We start from the raw sequence: 7,179 nt of genomic DNA, 5'->3' as shown, positions 1-7,179 counted from the left end.
GAGGAGCTGACAACCCAGATTGTAACACATGCCACTTTTAATAGAAAAATTGTGTAATTGAGAGAAATTATTGCCCCTTGAAGATTACATTCATTATAGATTGTAACAGAGATATGTCTTCAGAATGACTGCAGTTCCCTTCCAGAAATACCAGTGTTTGAGCTCATGGATGTAGCTGCAATTGTTTTAGCAGAGTTAGTGAAGGAAAGCAATTTAGAGGAAGGTACAGCAGACCTGTGCAGCTCTTTTGTTTCTTTATTCTTTCCAGATTTTCCAAGGACATATCTTCTGAAAGTACTTGTTTATACTTACCTATCTGGATTCCTTAGGATGGGGAATAATTTTAAAATAAAAAGGAGTAACTTCTAAAATAATGATTTTAAATTAAAAAAATATATTTAAATCATGTTTTTAAAAGTATTTTAGATTTTTTTATTTCACCAGTAATTGCCATGGATTTTCTGCAAAACAAGTGATACGGATTTAGCTTTGAAACCAAAGAAAAACAACTCTTCATTTTTTCATTTGGTCTTCAAAGTATTGCATCTGACATTTTTAGTGATTGGTGATTTGATAGTGATAGTGATTTGATAGTGATTCATTTACCATAAATGAACCTTCTCTATAACCCAGTTATATCCCAGGTGTATCTCTTTTGAAGTGCTTCTTCTATTACCTGTTGTGAAGATACCAGAAAATCATTATGCTGAGTAGTTCTTTGTAAACAATAAACCAGCAAACCCAAGAAACTCCCTTTGCTAGATGCTCATCACCAAGATACCACTGGCAAAACATTCATCAGCTCCCTGGACGAGTCTAAAAATGGTGGCCCTCAGCTGGAGAATTTCAGCACAGATTTGTTTGGCTTTTTTGCTTCACCTGTGACACAGTGAAAATGAAATGATTCCACTCGTGGGCAGTGCCCCCAGGTGAGGTGTGTGGGAAGGCCCTTAGGCAGTGTTGCTGGGTGTGCAGAGACCTCAGCAGCGGTGCCCCAACAGGAAAGGACACCTGGCACTGTTTATGGCAGGTTTCTGTGCGAGAGGTTTCTGTGCTCTACACTGAGTGTTTGTTCTGGCAGTAGCTCTAATTGTGCTGTAAACCACCCTGGGTGCTGGTTGCTGGTTGCTGTGTGCCCAGGAGTTTGACTAGATGCCAGCCAACAGTGAGCTCTCTGATAATGGTGCATCATTTCGCCGCAGGAGCCTCGTGCCCCTGGGTAGCAACAGCCTTCCTGCTTCCTCCCACGCTCCTCGGAGCAACTTAAAAATGGTGGCCCTCAGCTGGAGAATTTCAGCACAGATTTGTTTGGCTTTTTTGCTTCACCTGTGACACAGTGAAAATGAAATGATTCCACTCGTGGGCAGTGCCCCCAGGTGAGGTGTGTGGGAAGGCCCTTAGGCAGTGTTGCTGGGTGTGCAGAGACCTCAGCAGCGGTGCCCCAACAGGAAAGGACACCTGGCACTGTTTATGGCAGGTTTCTGTGCGAGAGGTTTCTGTGCTCTACACTGAGTGTTTGTTCTGGCAGTAGCTCTAATTGTGCTGTAAACCACCCTGGGTGCTGGTTGCTGGTTGCTGTGTGCCCAGGAGTTTGACTAGATGCCAGCCAACAGTGAGCTCTCTGATAATGGTGCATCATTTCGCCGCAGGAGCCTCGTGCCCCTGGGTAGCAACAGCCTTCCTGCTTCCTCCCACGCTCCTCGGAGCAACTGAACCCCATCTCCAGGGCGTCTTCTGGACTATAAACTCGCTGTTGTTTATTATTAGCACACCTTACGAAGTATGAGGTGTGTGTTAGAAATACCTTTCTCTCACATGTTAGAGAATTAATATCAGCCTGTCTCCAACCTGGCTGACCCCATTCCCAGGCATTTCTAGGGCAAAGAAGTAGTGGGGAGAACTTGTGCAGACGGGACCCACCACCAGAGCTCATAATTTCCTCCAGGAAAAGTCTTCAAGTCTTCTCTCTGCAAAGTCCTGCTCAGCCCTGGGAATCTCCTCATTCTTTCAGTGGAGACCAGTCAGTGTTGGCTTTTGCAGTGCTCTGAGCAGAGGCAGTGGTTTCTTCCAACTTTTCAGTGTTGCAGAATTTTTTGTATGGTCATTGGCATTATTCATGCACACCTCCAGCTCCTCATCCTTAAGTGACTTTGAGACTTCTATAATCTATCATATCAGCAGCCCTCTTGGCTGGCCTTGCCTTAGTAACAACTGCTTCTTCTTCCAGCAGTTCTCCTGACACCTCTTGTCAGCAGGACAGAAAGCTGAGCTCAGTATGAGAGGACTACGTGGATTTCATCCACATTTGGATGGGAAGGGAGGGTGCATGATGGATAAAGGAGGTATGTAAGAGAGCATCAGAGGAAGCAGCTGGGCTAATTCAAAGCAGCTCTGCCTTGTAGTTCCACGCAGCACTGTGTGCCATTACCTGGAGCAGAGCCTGTGAGACCAAGGAGTACTCGTTCCATCACAGCTGGCTCTTGTGTGTCTGATTAAAGCCTCCCTGCTTTTTCCAGCCATACACCATCTCACTGGCTGCATAAGCCTGGCAGTTATGCCACACTAGGCACTTCCCCTGTTTGACTATTCAACTGCCCTGTTACTTTCTTTTCTCAGGACTTCTCTTCCCCTCTGATATCTCATCTAAACTTTTTCTTTCTTAGCTTCAGGCCATTGCTCCCTGGCTACAATTTTCTGAGACTGTGAATAACTTCCTTCATTTCTGTTGTTACTTTGATATTAGACTGTTGGTCCTGTTCACCCTGAGCCATTTCTTTCAGTGGACTTTATGAATTTGGCTTTCTCAGTCTCTCCACATGTTATGTTCTCTGATCTACATGTCATTGTCCTCCTTTGTTTTCATCTTCTTTTGCAGTTTTCATATGCTTTTTGAAGTTTGGTTGCTAGAAATACACGGCATCACGGTTTTAGATGGCTGTTATTTGTATTGACTTACATGCACTTCCCACAGTTAGCTGTATTTTCTTACCCGGAAGGGCTATTTTTGTTTATATTGGTTTACTTTATGAAATTATCTTTCTCCTCTCCAAATGTAATTTTGCAAATGAAAATATACCAAATAACTCTCCATTTTGCTGCCAAAGTATCAACAGAAAGCAGTAAGACTAGAGAAGGCAACTGGTTGTAAAGGCTCCTAAGGTCGATTTTTGTCTGCTGCAAAAGCTTTGCATGAGTTCGGTGCAGCTTCTGCGCAGGTAACACGGGAGGCAGGACTGTCCTCAGGATTATCCCTGTGCCATGCATAAGGATCTCTGTCATTTTGGAAAGTACTATCAGCTACCTGTCCCCAGACATTCAGTTTCTCCAGTTAATATAGTTTCCTCCGATTTATCACCAAAATATGAATTTCTGTCCTATGGGAAGTTCTACATTTTGGATTTTTTAAAGATTAAAAAAATGTCTGTTTTAAAACTTGTCATGAAATACAAAATTCTTGAGAAGGAAATTCAGTTTGGGGAAAGCAGAAAGACTCCATCTAGATGATTTTTATCCAGCCTGGGTACTATGATTTGGCTGTACTGACAAATCTCCCCTTGTCTCAGCTCAGCATCCCACAGGAGGTGCCAGTTCCAGTCCACCCTGCCCTGAGCTCTCCCTAGCAGACCTCAGGGCTCAGCCAGCACCAGCCACCAGCACGCAGCACTGCCTCTTTTACCTTGTTGCTTTTCCTAAAGTTTATAAAAAATCTACACCTGACAAATGTAAAATGCAAAAAGCCTCAGGAAAAGGTTGTATCCCATCATGGAAAAGGAGATCATGCCTGGGAGTGAGATCTTTGTATGGTGAAAGAATTGCAGCTCCCCCAGAGCAACAGGGAGGTTGAGAAGAAGGGAGAAATTTGAACCTAAATTTGTAAAATGAGGCCATATTAAGATTTCTAACAATGTCAAAGATCTGAAAGGTGGAAACAGCCTCCTACACTGTAGCACGTTTGGCTCCGTGGATGTGCTCAGGATTGGATTTCTGCACGTGTGCCACTCCCTGTGCTGCCTGCGTTCCACCTGGCACTCCTGGTGTCCCTCGTCAAACACAACAACCCACCAAGCGAGCAGTGCTTCTCCTGCTGCTGCCTCGTACTCCCCCAGCACTCCATACCTGCCCCTTGTTTTGCTTACTCCTTTATTCTGTGAAACCACTGGCTCTTCTTGTCCTGGGCTTGTAATGGGTTTGCAATTAGGCTCTCAGTTCTGAAAAATCATGAGAAAAAGAATACCTGTAATAATACTGTTTTTAAAATAACTAATTCTTAGCTCTACATTTACTTATTGAAAAAACCCCTCCAATAACTATTAATAGCAATGAACATGAGGACTGCTGACATAAACGACAGGACAAACTTTCTCAAATATCTCCTATCTTTGAACTCTATAAATATTTACTCATAGCAATACTGCCGATTTCACTGGCACTTCACCTCACTCTGTGTCAGCAGAGCCATGACAGCTTCATAGGACAATACCAAGTGAACAAGTAACACCTGCAGAGCTCGTTCCTGCCGGAAGAATTGGACTCTGAATATTTTTTCTTTTCAGTGGTTGAACCAAAATCAGTAGGGGGAAGAATTGCTTCAGTTGTCCAAAAGACAACTTGAGTGTTTCATTTTTTTTATCACTGAAACAGAAATCTTCAAAATTAAAAATAATTTCCAATACAAAAAGTACTTTTTTTCTTATAAGTGTCAAAACAAAACATTTGGATTTTTTTTTTAAGTTCGGAGTAATGTTTCTCATGTTTAATTAGTTGCTACCCTCATTTAAAAAAAACCCAAAAACCAACAAATAGTTCATAAAACACTTAATAAGTGAAAGATCCCAGCAAGCCTCAGCAAGGATTACAATGAAGTAATTGCCTTTTAGACAATCAGTGTTTTTAATGGACACCGAAATGCACTCTGGAAATGGGCTGTTGTGTCTGTCTTTTAGTTAATTATTAAATTCAAAATGTTTGAAATATGTGTTGTAAGACGACTTTATTTAAATTTTCCCAGCAGAGATATTGACAGCTCCTGGATGATACTGCACTGAACTGTCCTCTTTCATGACATTTTCTTTTTAGTAATCATTGATCCACACAAATTTGTCAGTTCCTAAATAGGAGCTCATCACTCACATTGCTTGTGAGAGCTCTGTCAAGGGCTGAGCGTGGAACAGAGGATCTCCTGCTGTGCAAGTTTGCCATATAATCACATGATAGTTGGATATGATCTGGATTCTACTATTTTGTGGCTGGTCTAAATACAACAATATAGCAAAATACCATGTCTTTTGTCCACGTGTGCTGACAACATTCCAAAAGGAAAGGTAAAATCCTGTGGCGAATCATAAGCAAAATAAACTGATTTGGAAAGCTGTATTTCCTGTCTGTCCCCAAGAACAAGAGCCTCTCATCTCCATCTCCACCCTGTTTGGGCCAAAATATCACCTTTTTCTTAATTGATTGTTTAAAAGATTGGCCATACCAACTCAGTTGTTCATGCAATAGGAACACAAAGGTCTTTGCCATCCTTCAGCAGATGACAGGGATAGCTTAGCCTGTCTGGGCCCTCAGCATGAGCCCTGGTCCAAAACCCAGGGAACAGGCTGTGCTCTTTGCTGATGGAGCAGGAGGGCAAAGCAGGGTGAAAGAGGGGAGGGAGAGGCTGAGGAGCACGTAGTCCATGGTAAAACACCAATCCATTAACTGGTTTTGCCTCTCCTGACCTCCTGTCTCTGACGTTGCTCCCAGCATATCCCTCCCCAGCCCCCACGCTGACTGCAAAATACAGTAAATAAAATCAGGCAAAGACAGCAACCCATGCACCTGCTTAAGGCAAGAAAAGAGGGATCTGGGCTGTCCAGGGGCCCTGGTGAGGCAACAGACATGAGGCAAAGGGGTAAAAGGGTGCAAGAAGGAATAAATTCAAGACCTAGAGCTGAGACTCAAATAGAAGAGTGAGAAGAAGCCAGACGAGCTGAAAGGGGAGCTGGCATCCATGCCCCAAGGGATTCATGGAGAACAGAAGGCTGCCTGGCTGTTAAAGTGTCCTTTCAAGGACACCAAGGAGGATGGGAACAGTTTACAGCAATTCCTGGTGGCAGAGACAGGATGAGTCTCCCACAGGCTGGACCTTGAATCAGTCAAAGTATGGCAAAGCCTTGCTTTTCCCTCTCACTGCTCTAGGTCTTGTCCTAGAGTCACCTTGAATGTTATGAAAGCAAACACCTTCTGGAAATGAAATTGTAACTTGTGGTATAAGAGCACACATGAAGCCCTAGAAAACCACTGACATTACAAAATCATGTTTTAGTGGGTCTGGTCCTAGGGAGCAACTGTGGCTTCCAGCTGTTGTACAAAACCTTGAGAGGCATCATCCTCTTTATAATTTTAGGAAGAAAAGACATCAACACTTTTGTGACTTCCTCCCTTTATAGGGAGTGCTATGGGGAAAACAGATGGGGAAGGCCTCCCAGTCATTTCTCAGAGAATCTCTGGATTAGGGAAGGAGAGTCCTTCAGGACCCCCTAGTTACCACTACTACATTTATTCCTTTTTTAGTGGTTTCCAACAATTCTCACAGATTAGTACCCCCTCAGGACAGTTCTGCTCACAGACACATAATGTCTGTCTTCTCCTTCCCTCAGCATGTCCCCTGAATTGGTGTCCTTGGGAAGCAGAAAGGTTTACAGTTCTTCCCCCCCTTTTCATCTTGTAAGCTGTACTCATTCTCTGCTGCTACACAAACAATAAACCAGGCACCTGAGCAGGAATTGCCTTTGTAATATTCCATTTCTCTGTCAGACTTTAGGTCAGGTGATAATTTTGGGTGAGGTATTGTCTGCAAAGACAATGAATGCAAGAAACCATCTTTCCCCCAGCAAGGGGTAAACTAGATGATCCAAGTGATTTTCTCTGTCACTATCTATGTTTCTACTACGGAATAAACTGCGGGGTGAGAAGAAGGATTTATTGTTTGGATTGTAGTGATGGATACTTCCAAAAAAGCTCAACTCAGGTTATCTCCTCACTGCCTCATAAGGGCAGTGTGTGTCCAGCAGAAAAAGATATTTCCCTGCTGTGCAGAGATGACCTGGAGAGCACAGCATATTCCCCCTGAAGGGTGTCACAGATGGCAAGGATTCTTGGTGTGGATGGGTCCGGCTTTCAAAATAACGAAGAAGG

The 7,179-nt window shown here is 43.4% G+C and overlaps 1 long non-coding RNA gene across 1 annotated transcript in view; it reads right to left on the bottom strand.

The window, feature by feature from the left end:
• Window positions 1–2,962: 2,962 nt before the first annotated feature.
• Window positions 2,963–7,179, bottom strand: part of LOC108448633 — a 17,205-nt gene continuing 12,988 nt past the window's right edge. The window contains exon 2 of the long non-coding RNA XR_001864588.1: window positions 2,963–4,208. This is a non-coding gene — a long non-coding RNA (uncharacterized LOC108448633). The remainder of the gene's footprint in view (window positions 4,209–7,179) is intronic.

Source organism: Corvus brachyrhynchos, unplaced genomic scaffold (genome assembly GCF_000691975.1).
Source record: "Corvus brachyrhynchos isolate BGI_N302 unplaced genomic scaffold, ASM69197v1 scaffold1358, whole genome shotgun sequence".
NCBI classification, from domain to species: Eukaryota; Metazoa; Chordata; class Aves; order Passeriformes; family Corvidae; genus Corvus; species Corvus brachyrhynchos.
The sequence above is the reverse complement of the archived record's forward strand: the minus strand, read 5'-3'. Positions and strand labels throughout refer to the sequence as shown.